Source organism: Lotus japonicus, chromosome 1 (assembly GCF_012489685.1).
Source record: "Lotus japonicus ecotype B-129 chromosome 1, LjGifu_v1.2".
NCBI classification, from domain to species: domain Eukaryota; kingdom Viridiplantae; phylum Streptophyta; class Magnoliopsida; order Fabales; family Fabaceae; genus Lotus; species Lotus japonicus.
Genome location: NC_080041.1, coordinates 85467813 through 85488528, shown reverse-complemented (window position 1 = coordinate 85488528; position 20716 = coordinate 85467813). Strand labels below are relative to the sequence as shown.

Below are 20716 nucleotides of genomic sequence, written 5' to 3'. Positions count from 1 at the left end.
AATGGATTTTAAGTTAAATGATCATTAATAAAAAAAAAGCTAAATATTTGTCAAATATTTTTGTGTAAGAATAATTCAAATATTTATGATCAATAATAAAAGTAAATATTTTTAAATTACGTTTTGGTTTTATAAATAGAAGAAAAAAATTAAGAATTTTAAAATATGAATCCGTGATAAATTAATAGTATGGCTAAATTTTTTTTTTAAAAGGGAAGCCACACAAATAGGAGTAAAAAATAAGCTTACAGGTCCACATTGAATTAAAAAAAAGGAGTAAAGGGAGAGTGATCCCATTTTTGGTCTCCTCATCTTCTGCCCAAACAAAAACCCTAGCCACCACACCTAGCCTTTCCTCTTCTCCTCCTCCTCCTTCCCTTACGACCACGAAACCACCGACCATGCCTCCGACAGCTTTTGTTGGACGTGCGACCCACACTACTGCCCCAGTCCCACCCAATTTGGTTTTTTTGTCAAACTTGTGCACAGGACAAACAACCACCGCCGCGGGACTTCTGGCGAGGCTCGTGAAGTTGATAATTGTATACTAAAGTAGTGGTGTTACCATATTCTCACCTCCATGTCATTGATTTGTGGAGGTATTTTTCTCACTGTCTTTTGTTCTTTGTGGGCTATTCTCTGTTTACCTTTTCTTCCACGATTGAATTATATCTTGTTTGTTGGTTCTTATTGTCATTAAGTAAAATAATAGTATCAAAACAACCATTTAAACCTTCCCTAAAAATTGTAATTTAAACCTTAAGTGTAGAACTTGCTATTGAAGTGAAGGAGTTCTTTTTAACTTTTCTATTTTAAAAGTGTGTATTTCAAACTGTATTTTATGATTCTAATTCAATAATTATAAGTATACTATCTGGGCTCATTCTGTGGTGGTATCGAGCTAGGAGAATAGGAGGGAGTGAATGTGAGTGTTTCAGCTTAACATGTTTTTGGTTTCTGATTTATATGTTTGTGTTAGTAAAATTTGAGGAACCTTGTGTAGGAAGGGAATTTCTCTTTTTATAGTATGTAGATTGATTTTTGTTTTATGAGATGTTCATATAGAAAAGCATAAGATATACTACAGAGTAGTTATTTACCTGATGAAGCCACATCAAGCACTGAGCCTTGCAATGACTGTCCCTATAGAGAAATTCAAGAGAAGTAAGTTTAGTGATAGTAAAATGTTAAAAGACAATAAAAAATTGAAGCTTTCTTGTCAATTAGATTTAGAACCATATTAGTGATAGTTAATTCTTTTTTACTATGTATATTCAGAGTGTCATATATCCAAGAAACTCACACTTTTATTTTCTAGTCATCTGCAATGGAGGATAGATCACTGAAGAATGTAAGTTCTTTGTTGTCGTTAATGATCTTTCTCCTGACACAAAGAAAGAAACAATGAGTAATACAAAAAATAGTTTTAAAATAGCTAGTGACCGCTGTCATTTTCTCACAGGCTGATGGAGTCTAAGTTATCTATAACTTGAGTGTGTGAGTCATTTGTTTATATAGAGATACAAAATAAATGCATGGTTTAATGTAATGAATTTTTATTTATATATTTATTTAATGTTGGTGGCTGGATAACTTTTAGACTGACAATTTTATTTAGTTTCTATATAATCAGTTACAAAAGCTGTCAGTTATAGAAATTGTTAGAAAATGGTTTGTTTTGAGTCTATTCTCTGCAGCAGTTGCGTGATATCTTGAGTGGTGAGTTGTTGATGCGTTATGGAGTAATGAATAGAATACTGATTGTGGAGAGCAATATTCTAAGAGCCCTAAAACTTTAATTTTCTCAGTTCCGCCCTCCCTGAATCAATTGTCTCACATTTATTTTTATTAAGTTTGGTTTTACTTTTACATCATAATGATAGTGACTAATCATATGAAAAATGAATATATAGTCATGAGTTTAATTTGTTTTCAGGGAAAAACTGCAAGGTGAATAGGTCTTTCTTCAAGGTAATGTGTAACTGAAAAAATTTCAATATGAATAGGTGGAAGGCAAGCTCGTGGAGTCTTCAAGGCAATGTGTAACTGAAAATGAATTGGTGGAAAGCAAGCTCGTGGGGTTTTCAAGGAAATGTGAAACTGAAAATTTGATATTAATTTTTCGTTTAACACATTGTTCATTTATAGTTTATCTCTCAGCTTCCTTTTTAGTCAGTATCCAGTTTATGCCTTCTAACACATGTAGGCAAACACATTTTGCCCATCCATAGAAACTGCCCGGTCAATCAATAATTATATTATTTAATATATTTAATGTGTGTTTGCAGTAGTGGGTTGATTTTTATTCAGTTTCAAAAGCTGTTGCTTCTCTCATTAAAACACAATTTCTTACTAATGTAGACTCTCTTATATTTGTATTTAATACTTAGCTCAAGTGAGCTTTACTAATATATATAGATAGACTAGAAATAATACCCGTGCGTTGCACGGGTTTATTTACACTTTTTTTGATATAATATAAAAATTATTATAGTGTAATTAAATTTCTTTTGTATTAGCATTGAATTAATTTTAAAAACTTTGGTTTTAACCTATTCTATTGATTTGGGTTCTGTGTTTTTAGGTTTATTATTATGGTTTCAATTGCTGATTTATCATATATATCTGGTTGTAAACATTGATACTCAATTAGGGGAAATATTGTCCCCAGGTTTTATTCTATTTTTTAATCATAAATAATCTCTAAAAACGAATTTAATAATTTGAAAAATCCTCAAGTGAATTTGAAATATTTCAAATCAAGTAATATGGTTTTAATATAAGTTATAATAACATATTTTTTTATACACTTTTATCAACAATGAAATAATTTTAACTTAAAAATTATAATAAGTTATAATTTTAGTATCGTAAAATATTATTTAGTAAATTTAAGTTTATTCAACTTTTGCTGTCATTATTTTTCTCTGTCATGCTTCCCAAGTTATTTTTACTTCTATATAATAGATCAAAAATTGTATTTAAAGATTTTTTTTCAAATAATATATACATTCGATATAGTAATAATTATATCTTATAGAGACATTTTTTTTTAATTTTCAACTATTTCTTCGACATTATTTATCAATAAATATTTTTTTATAAGTAAAAAATAGTAATAAATTTTATTTGTTATTTTTGTTTTAAATTTATCAACTTATGATTAATAAATAATAAGATTTATAATTATTATCAACAATCTATATATATATGTAAAGCTCACTTGAGCTATAGGTATTAAACACTTGAAAAACTGCATTAAACACATTAACAATCTATTTTAATTTCCATTTTCAGTTACTTATGTTAAATGAAATCATTTTTTAGTCAGTATTCACTGTACTGCAGAATTTAAGTTTCCAATGTGGTCAATAGAGATTTCAATACACTTTGCACACGTATGTGTTTCATCAAATCCAACTTCAATTACAAAGATGACAGATGCTTCTCAATGAGGCTGACAAGTAACCAAGGAAAGTTACACAACAACCTGAAACTGACAAATATAAAACTGACTACACAGCACTTAATGAAAATGACAAATGTGAAACTGACAACAATACTACATAGTGACATTAAAGAAATTATTCCAACGGAATTTCCTTCAGCTGCTCAAAGAAATCTTCTATATACTATATACATCACGTGTACAATGTTTTTGAGCACACTTTTTCAATAACAATGTTAATTGAAATTAATACTGTCTCTCAATTTCATAAATTCTGCACAAATCCATTACCTCCCATTTCAAAGCAATGAACCACCCTGCAAAAACTGATAAAACTGATAAAACTTGGCAATACAAAGAGCCTATTCATCTACCTACATTAATTTGAAATAATTGAATTACACTAAATCATGCACTATTGCATATCTCTATATAAACAACTCAAACACACTCGAATCATACATACCTTAGACTTCAACATCCTACAAGAAAAGAATGGCAACTGTCACAAGCTATTTCAACAAGTATGTCATTTTTTCATCACATTAGCAACAAAAAAAAATTGTCCTTATTACATATTACTCATTTCTTATTATTTCTTTGTTTCAGGAGAAAGATCATCAACAACAACAAAGAACATACATTCCTTAGTGATCTATCCTCCACTGCAAGTGATTGGAAAATTAAAGTGAGAGTTTCACGAATATGGGACACTCTCAATATATACAGAAACAAGGACTTAATTAGCACTGATATGGTTCTAATTGATGAAAATGTTTGATACTTATATTGTCTAATAGCTTTTTATAATCATTAAACAAACTTCTCTTGATTTCTAATTCTTACTCTTGATTTCTTATTGTTACACTTTTTCCAGAGTAACTACATACATGCTACTATAGGGAGAAATTTTGCACCCAGATTCAAGAATATTTTAAAAGAAGGGAAAATATACACAATCACAAATTTTATGGTCACAAAGAATAAAGAAAAATTTTCTGTGGTTGAGAAAAATCCTTTGATGTTACAATTTGATTATACAACTATAGTGAAGGAAATTGAAAATGGTGATAGCATAATTCCCCACCACATTTTTGAATTTGTGAACTTTGAAGATTTGCCAAATCAATATGACAAAGATGTTCTAACAGGTAAGTTTTTGAAATTTTTTTACCAAGTTATTTTATTTAATATTAAGTAAGCATATTTGATTCAAATAAAATAATTGTATCATTCTCCTCATTGGTAGATGTTATTGGAGTTATCACCAATATAAGTTCAATTGAAGAAAAAACAACTCCTCAAGGCCAAGTTGATATTGTGACTCTTCATTTAAAAGATATGAGGTACAAAAAAGCCCTTCTTTAAAAAATCTCTTTTGAGTGTCACAACTACAACTATTATGAACTTAAAAATATACTCAATAGGGGAAAATTATTTTCCAACCTATTTTACTTTTTCTTTTTTCCAGGGGAAAAAATGTCAGAGTCACAATATGGGATGACTATGTTCCACTATTTCAGCAAAAAATGAAAGAGAGTGAATCTAATGCTTCTGAACCGAAAGTTGTCATTTTGACATCAACAAGAGTCAAGGAATTTCGAGGTATATTATATTACCATATTTGGAAATATGTAAATGAATTCAAGTTTAAGATATGTTAAGTTTAAACAAAGTTATGAATTTGCATACAGGGGAAATTTCTATTTCTACATCAAGGTCTACAAAAATTTATGTCAATATAGACATACCAGAAGCAAATGAGCTCATACAATCATTCAAGTAAGAAATTTGTGATATTTAACATGCATTTAACACTAAAATTTATATTTAGTGGCATATATTCAATTATATATTATACAATAAATACAGAGATTCAGATGAATTCCAAAAAGTTGCAACTTCTGGTATTACAAAGTCTCCAATGCTTGATATGGATAAAAAGAAGACTATATCTGAAATTCTGGAAATTGCAACCTCAAAGAGTGATATGGTAGATAAGTTTATTTAAGTATTGTTATTCTTTAATATATTCCTAAAGGAAATGAGTGTATCATTGAAACTTTTAATTATTTAAAATGTAGAATGGTACCTATTGTTGTGCTGCAACTATAAATGACATCTTGCTGAAAAACGGGTGGTTTTATGTTTCCTGCCCTCATTGCAAAAGAAAGGTCTCTAACACATCAACAAAGTTCAGTTGTGATTCCTGCCACAAGAATGTTGACTATCCAACAACAAGGTAACCAATACTTCTAATATAATATATTCAATGAAATGAAAATTAAATTATTAATGTTCTATATTATTTATATTAGGTTTCGATTAGAGCTTGATGTCAGAGATGCTACCAATTCAACTATATTTGTTGTATTTGATGACATTGCTGAACAAATAGCACATGTGAAATTACATGATCTTTTATCAGCCTTTGAACAGGTCAGGAACAAACTAATTTTGCCCATTTTTCAATCATAATGAAGACACGTAAAATGCTTATTATGTTAAAATTATGATTCTAATCTTTATCCATCTATGATTGTACAATATAGGGAGATAAGAGGGATTTGGACCTACCTCCACAACTCCTGAAAACCATAGGCTCTTCACATGTTTTTCAAATAAAGATGAGTACCTACTTTGAGAGTCATGGAAGGCAAAGTTTCACAGCAAATAAACTTTTGAAAGCAGTGGTGAAGGTGATTAAAATTACTTTGTATTTAATCTAATAATTAACAATTAAACAATGTCAATTAAATTGTAAAATAATTCCAAAAAATTCTATCAGATTGAGAAGGAAGCAACTGAAGTTGAGAAAGAGGCTGAGAAGGAAGCAACTGAAGTTAACTTACCAGACAAAGTAACAGAGACCATATTGGAAATCAACGACTCCTCAATTGGATCTCCAGATATTAACATGTCAGATTCACCACAAAAGAGAAGAAAATTGAGGTAAAATTAGAGAATTTCCTAATGAATTTTAACAAATATATATTGAATACTAACTTCTTTAACAACATTTAATTCAGGTTGCAGCGGGAAGGGAAAAAACCAAGTTATCCAGAAAAAGAAGAAGAGAGTTTTGAAGATTTAGATTCTTGAAGAAAAAACCAAGTTATCCAGAAAAAGAAGAAGAGAATTTTGAAGATTTAGATTCTTGAAGAAAATAGTTTACCTAATACTTTAAGGTGTTTCTTTTAAAGCATTTCTTCGATAAAATCATTGTACTAGAATTTTATGTTTATGTTTAACGAAATAAACGATTTCTCTTATTACTAATTTTCATGCTTCTTTTATAACACTTAAATCAGAATATAAATGACACACATGCGCAATGAAAATAAGAAAACAAAGTCCAACCTGAAGTGAACGCTGCAAAGTCCAACTTGGAGCATATTCCCAATCGCTTAGAAGATCTGCATTGAATCTCTGCAACTTCACAAATAAAGACCCAATAAGTCCAAATAAAAAACTAATTAATCTCAATCCCCTAATAAATAAAAAACTAACTAATCTCAATCTAGGCTGAAATGAGATGCTCTAAAATTAGATTGAATCCTAAATATGATAATAACAATAAAATGATTTTAAATTGAAAAACCAAATTACAAACCTAAATCTCTTAATGGAAAACTCAAATCTGTATATCTATGAATCATCAACAGGCTATAAACGTATACACTAAAGGCCTACTTATAGACCAAGTGAATCCAAACCTAATAACTAATCCAATTCTAAGCTGAAATGAAATAAACTAAAGTTTGAATGAACTCCCTAAATACCAAAATAACAATTAAGTGACTCCGAATCGAAAACCCTACTTACAAAATTAAATCCTCAATACATAAATAATACAATGTAAAGCATTTGGTTCCTGGATCAAGCACTACCTAAAGTTGATCACACACCTTTAAGATGTAGGTGTGACATAGGAGTCCATCTACGTGAACTACCTCAATGTTGTTACATAATAAATTTTATGAAACTCAGACAAAACAAATTCTTAAACCAAACACACTAAGGAATTCTCATTATCAAGTTTCATGTATTTTATGAAATATTCAAGTGAGTTTTAAATATTGTCACTCTCTTACAATATTTTTCCCACTCAAAGCTACTTATTACTCCTTCAGAACTCATTACTATACATATATTCTCTCTCAAACTTATAAATCCAACATGTAGAATACACAATGTCCAGTTTTAAACTTAATACAAAATCAAAGAATCAAACTTAATAATCCACATTATTCAATCAAAATCACTTGAGCTTAATATTACAGATTGCTTTGATCCATTATTAATCTCAAATTCCCAGAAAACCGCTCACATAAAAGATGATCTATCAGAAAATCAGGAAATAGAAATGAAATATTCAGCTTCGAAACAAAAGCAGCTGTAAAAATTCACCAAACACACATATTAAGTTAACTTAAATCCCCCCAATTCAACATTAAGTTCATTTGTATATCTCACAATAGATCACATAATACTGTTGTTGATTAGAGTAAAAAAACAACATGAGAGATTAAAAAATAAAATTATAAATTGGAAACCAACATAGTTATGCACCAATAATGTGGTTGGGTAATAAATATTAAAAAAAAACTTTCCCTTCTACTAAATTCTGAATAAAATTCTCATATCCAAAGGTTTTTAAACTAAAGTTACTCCAGAAAAATATAGCATTAAAACGCATTCAAATACAATAAGCACTCAATCAATGATATATTAATTAATAACACTAAAACGTTAAAAAAACTTTGACATACTCATTACTAATAAAGTTGTTACTAATTATTGTTTAGCCTAAACATAATAAAAAAAATGAGAATTAAAAATAATGACAAAATGTTCTTTCATTTTCATAACGGTTTCTTCTAATTATTACCAAAATCAATTCACTCATTCATAGTCATAATCTATCAGAATAGATCCCTATAAAAAAAATCTCACAACATATAGTCAAGACAAGAAAGCCTCTAATGTTCTTTCACATTCATAACAGTTTCTTCTAATTATTATCAAAATTAATTCATATAAATTCATATTCATAACCTATCAGAATAGAGCCCCTATAAAATAAAGATCTCACAACGTATACACAAGACAAGAAAGCCTCTAGAAATCATATGAAACTCTTGGCAAAATCTTCTTCCACAGCTATAACATATATGCTACAGGTAAGTCAGTTCTTCATATTATTAATATTTATTTTCGTCAAAAATTATCATTAAGACCATTCTACCTTTCAACTCATTTGTTTATTGGTGTCTTTTAAATCATTATTAGTTTCATACACTACTCAAAATCTTGATCCCACATGAAGTTCAAAGCTCAGCAACCAAGTAAGAGTACAGGTCAGCTCTATTGTACAATGGTGAAGAAAAATACCTATTTATTTTGTTGTTTCAAGTTTGTTTAAGTTTCTGTAAATTATGTCTTTCTTTCCAACTATTTACATGTCAATTGACAAAAAAACACAGTCTTATTCATACCAAATTATAAAAAAACGAAAAAATATCATGATACTAACTCCAATACAAATTTAAACATTTCACCAACAAAGTTGCAGAAAGGGGCAAGAGCATACTCCATGATTTTCCAGCCAACATTGAAATGCGATCACAAAGAATATCTTTACCTAATGGGAGAGTGCAAAACTTTTTCGGCCTCACTCTTAATTGTGAAAAGACAACTGCAAACTTAGGTATTATTTTTATTATCATGCTCTGAAAACAAAATTATTTAAATATAAATATTATCATTTGAGATAAGAATTACTAATTATTTTGCTGAATTTTTAAACAGATACAATCAATCTATCAACAGCATCAATGCAAAGAGGAATTTACCAAAATACATTCGAAAGGAAAAGAAAGCACCATAGATCGAGCACGTCAACACAGATACAACAAAACGGTTAGTCCAAAAAAAATTGTTTTCAATGTTAAATATATGTTTAAAAATAACATGTCAACAGTTCCACATCCTAAATGTAATTATAAAAAAAAATGAAAATAAAGGAGACAAACGTTCCTCCTAAAGACATTCCTACGGATGACAAGCACTAATGTTTATGTAGCTGTTTGGGATGTTTAGTGGGGTAATTTTGCTGCTTCTTTCTGATCACCTGCTTCTGTCTTTGAATGAATACGTGGTATTTTTCTTTCTTTTACTAAATGTATTCTTCATCAATAGTTGTTGATATAACTCTTGAACGACTCTTATCTTAGATATATTTACCAATGTTATAAAATTTTGGTTATTCCACATTCCCATTTTTAAGTATTTCTGCCCCAGTTGACTACTCTAGATCTGACTGTAATCTTTCTTAGACTTGAAAATGCTCACTTTAGGAGTGCAATTCTATGCCACTATTGTAAGGTGATGCATTACTTGACCTTAAAGGCTTTTAGTTCCTTTCAGAAAAATAATTTTTCTCATCCCTGTATATAAATTGATGCCTTCTGTTTCCTTTCCTCAAAAAAATTTAAATATAATGTAAAGTGAATTGTTTTCCAGGTTCTGCTGCTTGCCCCTTCCTAAGTGCATACAAATGTGGCAAAGAAACCTAACATAACATCTTTCCCACTAATTACTTTAATCTTTGCAGAAGCAAGCACATCCAATGCACGACCCAGATCAAAAAAAGCTCAAAATAAAAGGACAAATAAGAAAAAGGCCCAAACCTCAAATTTAGTCCCAAACCAAAATGGTTAGTACAATACTGGACTGGGCGAGCCCCTAGAGGGGCAACGCCCAGCATGTATCCCGCCCTGAGGCGGGGCCCTGGCCTTCAGATGGGCCTTGATCTCGGAGGCCCAATTGGCCCAATAGGTAGTACCCAAGCTCTATAAATAGGAGGTAGTTATCAATTGTAAGGGACTTTTGGCTCATTTGATGAAGTAACACATAAAATTCAGCATTCTCTCTCTTACTCTCTCTCTCTAGCACAATCTCTCTACCCTTAGGTACTATACCTTTCCTCAATGTTCATTCCCAGAACATTTGGCGCCGTCTGTGGGGACCGTAAACTTTCTACTCCCATTCACGTGGATTGATTGTGCATGAAGTTACCTCTGATTGTGATTAGGCAACTCTCTGGTTTTCCGATTTTGATTCTGTGACTAGTGTTGGTTTTCCGATCGAGTTTGCATCGTTTCTGGTTTAGATGGAGACTCGACGCAGGAGGCAACATCATTCACCAATGCGACAGCGGATTTCGCCGCCTCGGCGGCCTCATCGTGTGGACCTGGATTCTCCGGTGCGAACGGCAGGAGTACAGTCGCCCTCTCCTCCTCCATCACCACCACCTCCTCCATCGCCTTCACAGGTGGGATCTCGGGAGCACTCACCAGGGAATTCACCTGCTCCGGAACAACAACCGGTGGTGACGCAGGAGCAATGGCGCCATTTGATGCGCAGCATTGGCAACATCCAGCAGCGGAATGAGCATCTACAGGCTCAGTTAGATTTCTACCGTCGCGAGCAGCGAGATGATGGAAGCAGAGAAGCAGATTCCGTGGCTGAGTTCCGTCCGTTCTCGGAAGATGTCGAGAGTGTGGCGATTCCGGATAACATGAAAACGTTAGTTCTGGATTCTTACAGCGGAGATTCCGATCCGAAAGATCATCTACTGTACTTTAATACGAAAATGGTGATAATTGCGGCGTTAGATGCGGTGAAGTGCAGGATGTTTCCATCGACGTTCAAATCGACGGCAATGGCGTGGTTCACAACTTTGCCGCGTGGATCGATTTCAAATTTCAGAGACTTCTCATCCAAGTTTCTAGTGCAATTCTCGGCAAATAAGAATCAGCCGGTGACGATCAATGACCTATACAATATTCGCCAGCAGGAAGGGGAGTCACTGAAAGAGTACATGGCAAGGTATAGCGCGGCGTCGGTAAAGGTAGAGGACGAGGAGCCTCGAGCTTGTGCTTTAGCATTTAAAAACGGTTTGCTGCCGGGAGGGTTGAACAGCAAATTGACACGTAAGCCGGCGCGCTCGATGGGAGAGATGCGTGCTCGTGCCAGCACTTATATTCTCGACGAGGAGGACGACGCTTTCAAAAGAAAGCGCGCGAAGTTGGAAAAGGGCGACACGTCGCCCAAGCGCGTGAAAAAAGATAGGAGCGGCGAAGATAAGGGGGATGGCAAACAGCAGAGGCCAGGTAAGGGAAAGTCGGTATTCAAACCGACCAAGGAACAGTTGTATCCACGGCGCGATGATTATGAACAACGTCGGCCTTGGCAATCTAAGTCTCATCGCCAGCGGGAGGAAACTGATATGGTGATGAACACAGATGCATCGGATATGCTCCGAGGGGCAAGCGACGCAAATCTAGTGGATGAGCCGGAGGCCCCAAAGTATCAGCCACGGGACGCCAATCCCAAGAAGTGGTGCGAGTTCCACCGGTCCGCCGGGCATAATACGGATGACTGTTGGACTTTGCAGCGGGAGATTGATAAGTTGATTCGGGCGGGATATCAAGGAAATCGTCAAGGCCAGTGGCGCAATGGTGGCGATCAAAACAAAGCGCACAAGCGGGAGGAGGAGCGAGCGGACACTAAGGGCAAGAAAAAGCAAGAATCAGCGGCTATCGCCACAAAAGGGGCTGATGACACGTTCGCTCAACACTCAGGACCGCCCGTCGGGACCATCAACACCATCGCCGGGGGATTTGGCGGCGGTGGCGACACTCATGCGGCGCGTAAGCGCCATGTTCGTGCCGTTAATTCCGTTCATGAGGTCGCTTTTGGATTCGTACACCCTGACATAACAATCTCGATGGCGGACTTTGAGGGGATAAAGCCTCATAAGGACGACCCGATTGTGGTGCAGTTAAGGATGAACAGTTTCAACGTTAGAAGGGTACTCCTGGATCAGGGTAGTTCGGCTGATATTATCTATGGTGATGCATTTGACAAGTTGGGACTAACTGACAATGATCTAACTCCATACGCGGGAACCTTGGTAGGTTTCGCGGGGGAGCAAGTAATGGTGCGGGGATACATTGATCTAGACACAATATTTGGGGAAGACGAGTGTGCTAGGGTTTTGAAGGTAAGGTATCTGGTTCTCCAGGTGGTAGCATCCTACAATGTCATCATTGGGCGAAATACATTGAATCGCCTTTGTGCTGTAATTTCGACAGCCCACTTAGCGGTCAAGTATCCGCTAAGCAGTGGAAAGGTGGGAAAGCTGAAGGTGGACCAGAAGATGGCGAGGGAGTGTTACAATAGTTGCCTTAACTTGTACGGCAAGAAGAGTGCGTTGGTTGGTCATAGATGTTATGAAATCGAAGCTTCGGATGAAAATCTTGATCCCCGGGGCGAGGGGCGAGTAAATAGGCCCACGCCAATTGAGGAAACGAAGGCGCTAAAGTTTGGCGATCGCACTTTGAAGATTGGGACCAGACTGACGGAAGAGCAGGAGACGCGCCTGACAAAACTGCTTGGGGAGAACTTAGACTTGTTTGCTTGGAGCTGCAAAGACATGCCTGGAATTGATCCAAACTTCATATGCCATCGATTAGCATTGAATCCAAGTGTCAAGCCAGTTTCACAACTTAGGAGGCGCTTGGGTGGCGACAAAGGGAAGGCGGTGCAACAGGAGGTCGACAAGTTGCTGGCGGCAGAGTTCATCAGGGATGTGAAGTATCCGACGTGGTTGGCGAACGTCGTAATGGTGAAGAAGGCGAACGGGAAATGGCGAATGTGTGTAGATTACACAGACTTAAACAAAGCATGTCCAAAAGATTCGTATCCCCTTCCCAGCATCGATAGCCTTGTTGATGGTGCCTCGGGCAACGAACTGCTTAGCTTGATGGATGCTTACTCTGGCTATCATCAAATCCGCATGCACCCGGCAGACGAGGACAAAACGGCTTTTATGACTGCCAGAGTCAATTATTGCTATCGCACCATGCCGTTTGGACTAAAGAACGCTGGGGCTACCTACCAAAGATTGATGGATAGGGTTTTTGCTGGGCAGGTGGGAAGAAACATGGAGGTTTACGTTGATGACATGATTGTTAAATCAGTACGAGGTTTAGACCATCATCAAGATCTGGAAGAAGCATTTGGCGAAATAAGGAAGCACAGTATGCGCCTCAATCCGGAGAAGTGCTCTTTTGGTGTTCAGGGGGGCAAGTTTTTGGGATTCATGATCACATCCAGAGGAATCGAGATAAACCCAGAAAAATGCAAGGCGATTCAGCAGATGAAAAGCCCTTCCAATGTGAAAGAGGTCCAACGTTTGACGGGGCGAATAGCAGCTTTATCTCGGTTTCTTCCCAAGTCCGGTGACAGATCTTTTCCTTTTTTCAAGTGTCTTCGTAAGAATGTCGCATTCGAGTGGACGGCGGAGTGTGAGGAGGCTTTTGTTCGCCTCAAGGAACTCCTATCGTCACCGCCAATCTTGTCGAAACCAATGCAGGGACACCCGCTGCATTTGTATTTTGCTGTGAGCGATAGTGCTCTGAGTTCTGTGATGTTGCAGGAGATAGATGGCGAGCATCGAATTGTTTATTTTGTTAGTCACACACTCCAGGGCGCGGAGGTCAGATATCAGAAAATTGAGAAGGCGGCGCTGGCGGTCCTCGTCACCGCCCGGCGGTTGAGACCTTATTTTCAGAGTTTTCCCGTAAAGGTGCGGACGGATTTGCCCTTGAGACAAGTATTACAAAAACCGGATTTATCAGGTAGATTGGTCGCCTGGTCGGTTGAATTGTCAGAGTATGGTTTGCAATACGATAAGCGGGGCACGGTTGGTGCGCAGTCACTAGCTGACTTTGTGGTCGAGTTGACTCCAGATCGGTTTGAAAGAGTGGACACTCAGTGGACTCTCTTCGTGGATGGATCCTCCAATAGTAGTGGCAGCGGCGCGGGAGTAACGTTAGAAGGGCCAGGGGAACTAGTGTTGGAGCAGTCTCTGAAATTTGAGTTCAAAGCAACGAACAACCAAGCAGAATATGAAGCTCTCATCGCCGGATTGAAGTTGGCGCGGGAAGTGAAGATCAGGAGTTTGTTGATAAGAACGGACTCACAATTGGTGGAAAATCAAGTGAAGGGAACTTTCCAGGTCAAAGATCCTAATCTCATCAAGTACCTTGAGCGGGTACGGTATTTGATGACACTCTTTCAAGAGGTCGTGGTGGAGTACGTTCCTCGGGCAGAAAATCAGCGGGCGGACGCGCTAGCCAAACTGGCAAGCACGCGGAAGCCCGGCAATAACAAAAGTGTGATTCAGGAAACGCTGGCGTACCCAAGCATCGAAGGCGAGCTCATGGCCTGCGTGAACAGAGGGAGAACATGGATGGATCCCATAATATCTATCTTGGCGGGGGACTCGGCAGAAGTGGAGCAATGCACGAAGGAGCAGCAGCGGGAGGCGAGTCACTATACTCTCATTGACGGACACTTGTATCGCCGTGGTTTCTCGACGCCATTGTTGAAATGTGTACCGCCAGAGAAGTACGAAGCGATAATGTCTGAAGTACATGAAGGAGTGTGCGCGAGCCGCATCGGGGGAAGGTCTTTGGCTTGCAAAGTGTTGAGGGCGGGTTTTTACTGGCCCACCCTCAGGAAAGATTGTATGGACTTCGTGAAGCAGTGCAAGGAGTGTCAAGTGTTCGCGGATTTGTCTAAGGCACCGCCAAAAGAGTTGGTAACGATGAGCGCCCCGTGGCCTTTCGCCATGTGGGGTGTGGACTTAGTAGGACCTTTCCCGACCGCCAGGGCACAAATGAAGTTTATATTGGTGGCGGTGGACTACTTCACTAAATGGATTGAGGCGGAACCCTTGGCCAAGATTACTTCTGCAAAGATAGTCAATTTCTACTGGAAGCGTATTGTTTGCAGGTTCGGGATCCCAAGGGCGATCGTATCTGACAATGGGACCCAGTTTTCAAGCTGTCAAACAAGAGAGTTCTGCAAGGAAATGGGCATACAGATGAGGTTCGCCTCTGTTGAGCATCCGCAGACGAACGGGCAGGTGGAATCTGCAAACAGGGTAATCCTACGAGGACTAAGACGACGACTCGCGGAGGCTAAGGGAGCTTGGTTGGATGAACTTCCGGCGGTGCTGTGGTCGTACAACACCACCGAGCAATCTACTACAAGGGAAACCCCCTTTAGAATGACCTACGGGGTAGATGCAATGTTGCCGGTGGAGATTGACAACTTTACATGGCGGACTCGACCAGGTTTTGAAGAGGAAAATCAGGCCAACATGGCGGTGGAGCTGGACCTTTTGTCGGAAACGCGCGACGAGGCGCACATTCGGGAAACAGCAATGAAGCAGCGCGTGGCGGCAAAGTTCAACAGCAGGGTTCGCGTCCGAGATATGCAGGTTGGCGACCTGGTCCTCAAGTGGCGATCGGGAGCCCCGGGGAACAAGCTTACTCCCAACTGGGAAGGGCCCTACCGCATTATTAAAGTTCTTGGTAATGGGGCCTATCACTTAGAGGAGCTTGATGGGAGGCGGTTACCTCGATCGTTCAATGGTTTGAGCTTGCGCTACTTTTATAGTTGATCGCAGGCGAGAAAGTGAACAAGGCGGAATCGCCGGAGCCAGATATCTTTAAGATTTTCCGAAGTGTTCTCAAATTCTCCAATGAACTGCAACGACAAATCAATAAAATAAAACGAAAATTCACGAAATTCGTGTCCAAAAAATTCCAGGGATTCCCTGACGATCGGAATTGCCGATCGACATAAAGAATTACGGCGATCACTAAGTGGGACAAGCTTGATCCCCAAAGGGGCTTGCTGGAACCCTGAAGGTTGTGGCGATTCCACAAATGGCCTTTGACGCCTGGGAATCACCCTCCGGAAAGTCTGACGTGATCGCCGGTCCCGTAAACGATGTGCTGGGTAAGTCTCGCCAGAATACGACGAGCGCCGTTAACTAGGCAAAAGTTCACGAAATTCGTGTCCAAAAAATTCCAGGGATTCCCTGACGATCGGAATTGCCGATCGACATAAAGAATTACGGCGATCACTAAGTGGGACAAGCTTGATCCCCAAAGGGGCTTGCTGGAACCCTGAAGGTTGTGGCGATTCCACAAATGGCCTTTGACGCCTGGGAATCACCCTCCGGAAAGTCTGACGTGATCGCCGGTCCCGTAAACGATGTGCTGGGTAAGTCTCGCCAGAATACGACGAGCGCCGTTAACTAGGCAAAAGTCTTGGGACCCCCAAATGGCCATTGGGATCCAAGCATTGTAAGCCCCGAGCGGGCAAAGCCCCGGGCGAAGTCCTCGAGAATGGAGGCCGTTTCTTCCTATTAGGGAAAAAACGTCTAAAGTCTTGGTGGTGGAATACCAAGCAACAAGTCCTAGTTAAAATTAAGGCACGAAATCGTTAGGCGTAATTCAATCATATGACGCGTGAAAAATAGCGCAAGATATAAGGTCGGCGAATGAATAGGAGGGAAGGCGAGTAGTGCACGGCGAAAGCGTTCCAATATGACTTACAAAATATCCAACGGCGATATAAAAAGCTATGGCGAAGGGTTCCTTAAACATAGACGAATGGCGGAAAAGTACACTACAAGGTGACAGTAAAAGATAAAGGTAATGTTAAAAATTACATTATTCATTGTTTTCTTTCTCCTGTTCTTCTTCTTCCTCTTCTTCTTCAGTCGCTGTCCAGAGGTTTTGGTCAATCAGGGGAGGATCGTCGGGACCAACCAGTCCTGCGGCGGTTATCTCTTTCATTACTCCCATGGCGCTAAAGTCAAAGTTCGGGTACAAATGTTGGGCCTGATCTTTGGCGAGGTAGAAACCGCGCTCGCGGTTGTCAAGGGCGATGTCAGCGGCTTGTTCCCTCGCCTCAATGGCTTTGGCCTTCTCCGTCGCCAGCTCGTCCTCTAGACTTTTGATCTTTGCTAGTTGGGAAGCAATCTCAGCATCTTTCGTGGCGAGGGCCTCGGCATGAGTTTCGGTCGCTTTCTTGATTTCCTCGGACGTAGCCTGCATCACCGCCTCCATGTCAGATTTCGCCAAGGCCAAGGACTCCGCAGACTTTTTCTCTTGCTCCGCCAACGCCTTTTTCACTATCTCCAGCTCAGCGCACAGTATGGCAAGCTCTGACTCCTTAGCAATCAGTGCCTCGCCTCGGGCGATCAAGTCCTTCTCAGCTTGCTCTTTTTCCTTCTTGCAAGCTTGAAGGCTTGCATCAAGCTCATCTGCTTCTTCCTTCATCAGCGCCAGCTGATCCTCCAGCTCGCCGATTTTAATCCCCGCCGTGCCAATCATCTTGTCGGCATAGACTTTGTCTTTTCCTGCCTGCGTCGCCAGTTTGTCGAAACGCTTTTCCCAAGCAGCGGCGGCTTCTTGATGCTTAGCACTTTCGGCCTTCAACCGCTCAGCTTCAACGTTGGCGGCATTGAACTTCTCAAACGTGTGAGCAAAGATGCACCCAGCGCGTAGGAGGCAAGCAAGAGTCTCCTCCTTGGTGTCATTCAGGCCCCGACTCAAAACTTCTTTTTCTATAACGTCACGGTTGAGACCAGCAAGAAAGAATTTTGAGGGTTCAATGGCGTTGGGGAGCATATTATAATAGCTTGAAGAACCGACCTCGGGAGCAGGGGCTTGTTCAATTTGAGCTGCTTCAGAGGTAGTGGCAGCGCCAGGACAGGATTTTTCCCCTTGATGAGGTGGGGAAGGCATGGAGCCTGCATCATGTGTTGAGGGCGGGCTAGGAGGTGCATCTTGGCGAGGGGGAGACTTTGGGGTTTCATTTTCTTTTTCCTTATCTCCAATAGGAGTGTCGGAAGACGCAGCAGCTTTTGTGGCGTTAACGCCGGCGGAGGCGGCTGTTGCGCCAATAGAGGACTCAGCGGCAACAGCAGCGGTCGCACCGGAGGAGGCAGGAGAAGAAGCTGGTACGGCGGTTGGCTCGGTAGCTGCGGCGACAGAGGCTTCAGCGACATTTTTGCCTTTAGGCGCAGCAGCAGTGGTGGGCTGAGCGCCAGGGTTGGATGTGCCGGCGTCGGAGGAGGCTTTGGTCAATCTTCTCCTCTTGGGAGCTTTGGTGCTCTCGGCTTGGTTCTCAGCACCGCCCCGTTTTTTCGCGTCGCCCTCAGTGTTGAATTTTGGGGAAAAGCGAGCCATTCTCCTCTCGCGGGCCTTCAGGAGCTCGGCGTTCGTGAAATTCATATCTTCTGTAACAATAAAAAAAAAACGATCAGTGATAACATAGGAGTCGAGAAAGGAAATGTCAATAATAAAAGTGAGCTATGGGCAACCTAAGTATTTGGGAGTTCTTGAGAGGTCAGCGCCCTCAAGGACTGTTGTGCAGTCAAGGATGGGAAGTGGGGCAAGGAGATTAAGAAAGGCTTTATCGTTGGCGGACAAGGAATCCTCTGAAGGATCGGTGATCCCGTTGGGCTTCTCTGTCCAGTAAAGAGGAAAGAGGGCGGTCCCGTCTCTGAGGGTGAATGCCTCTGGGTAGGCGGGATGAACCGCCACACGGAAGTACTTTCGTGCGAAGGAGGACTTCGCGTTACTTTTGTGGGGATGCAAACACTTCCGGCCGGCTCGGGCCTTCAAGGAAATCCATCCTTTGTTTTTGATGGACTTGGGGTCGACGTCGTAAAGGTAGAAGAAACTGGTGGGGGATGGGGCGATGCCGACAGCGGCGCTTAGGATTTCAAAACATCGAATGAAGGCCCAGGCGTTAGGGTGGAGTTGACAGGGAGCCGCGTTGATGTCGCGGAGGACGGTTTGGACAAAGGGCGAGAAAGGAAGCCTGATTCCAAGCTCGCTAAACATGTACTCGTACGCAAAGAAAAAATGGGATCTCTTTACGTCGCCGTCTGGCTTGTGAAGCCAGGGGCGATCCCCGGGACTGCAAACCCAGATCCTGAGTTTGGCGTTAAACTCATCGTCATTGGACAAGCCACCCAGGGAGTTCACGAATTGCACAATGGGATCGCTATCTTGGAAGATGGAAGGTTGATCTATAGCCTCGTGTTTGGGGGCTACTTGGACTGGAAGGGGCAGAGTGGCGTAGGTTTTTAGTTGGTGAGCTGGGATCTCCGGAACCTCTAAACGGAGGCCGCCGGCAGCGGTGGAGTCAGGGTCGCTTTCGGAGGAGGAAGAAGAGTGATTAGGGGAGGTAGGGTTTGAAGCCATTTTTAGAAGACAGTGAAGTGAAAGAAAGGAAAAGATCAGTATGTGTGCGATGTAAAGATAAGGACAGTGGGACTCACCGGAGTAGGATGTGAAGAGTGGGTAGCGGAAAGGGTGATAAGCGACGGCTCCGGAGCGGAAGTGGGCAGAAGGAGTTTGGTAAGCGATTAGGGAAGTGAAGAGGGGTCTCGGAAAGGGATGACAGTGGGGAAGAAGGGTTTTTATAGGAGAAGGGGAGAAGCTAGAAGGGTGACGCGTGTTGGACGCGTGTGGAAGGTTGGAAGTCATGATGGTTTTGGGGAGGTGGGTCGCGTGCAAAGGGGAGTTACTGCGCACGATGGGACGGTTATGAAAGGTGAAGTGACGGTTCCGGAGAAAGAGGGAAATTGATGTAACCAACACATCACGTGGGGCAGCCACGTGAGGCAGATAGAAATTTGAAAGGGTTTTAAAATAAGGGAAAGCGCGAAAAGCCTCGCCACTATAAGGATCAAACGCCATCGCCTGACGATTGACACCAACAACGAAGTTCAGTCGCTCGCCGGGGTCACCGCCAGTCAATGATTGAATGATCGGCACATGACCCATGCCTGCCACCTTTCCCGCCGGCGAGCGATCATACACCTGCTCCAACTTATCACCAATACAAAGTAGTCGTTCTCGCCGCTTGCGGACTTGTGGACTTGCCAGCTTGGTTTGCTCGTCAAGTCGGTGGACTGGGTAACTGAAAATGCTAGTTTCCTTTTGCTCACGCCATGTTGGCGATATAGTTAACTTCTCTTTTCTCAAGCCATGTTGGCAGTGTAGATTCCGGTGTACAATAAGACATGTAACAGCATTTAAAAGACACCCTTAGCTCTCGTACCTCGAGCTCGGTGTCTTGTGGACTAGTGGACTGGGCGAGCCCCTAGAGGGGCAACGCCCAGCATGTATCCCGCCCTGAGGCGGGGCCCTGGCCTTCAGATGGGCCTTGATCTCGGAGGCCCAATTGGCCCAATAGGTAGTACCCAAGCTCTATAAATAGGAGGTAGTTATCAATTGTAAGGGACTTTTGGCTCATTTGATGAAGTAACACATAAAATTCAGCATTCTCTCTCTTACTCTCTCTCTCTAGCACAATCTC

General features: G+C 40.4%; 2 long non-coding RNA genes across 2 annotated transcripts; one reads left to right on the top strand and one right to left on the bottom strand.

Annotated features, from left to right (window-relative positions):
* The first annotated feature begins 313 nt into the window (after nt 1-313).
* On the top strand, nt 314-2275 carry LOC130732155 (uncharacterized). Its single transcript, XR_009016954.1, has 2 exons — nt 314-599; nt 1937-2275. It is a non-coding gene; the product is annotated as an uncharacterized LOC130732155 (long non-coding RNA).
* A 1075-nt stretch (nt 2276-3350) lies between these two features.
* On the bottom strand, nt 3351-6290 carry LOC130725941 (uncharacterized). Its single transcript, XR_009014651.1, has 3 exons — nt 5541-6290; nt 3915-3930; nt 3351-3765 (listed from the first exon to the last, which is right to left on the bottom strand). It is a non-coding gene; the product is annotated as an uncharacterized LOC130725941 (long non-coding RNA).
* Nucleotides 6291-20716: the final 14426 nt, after the last annotated feature.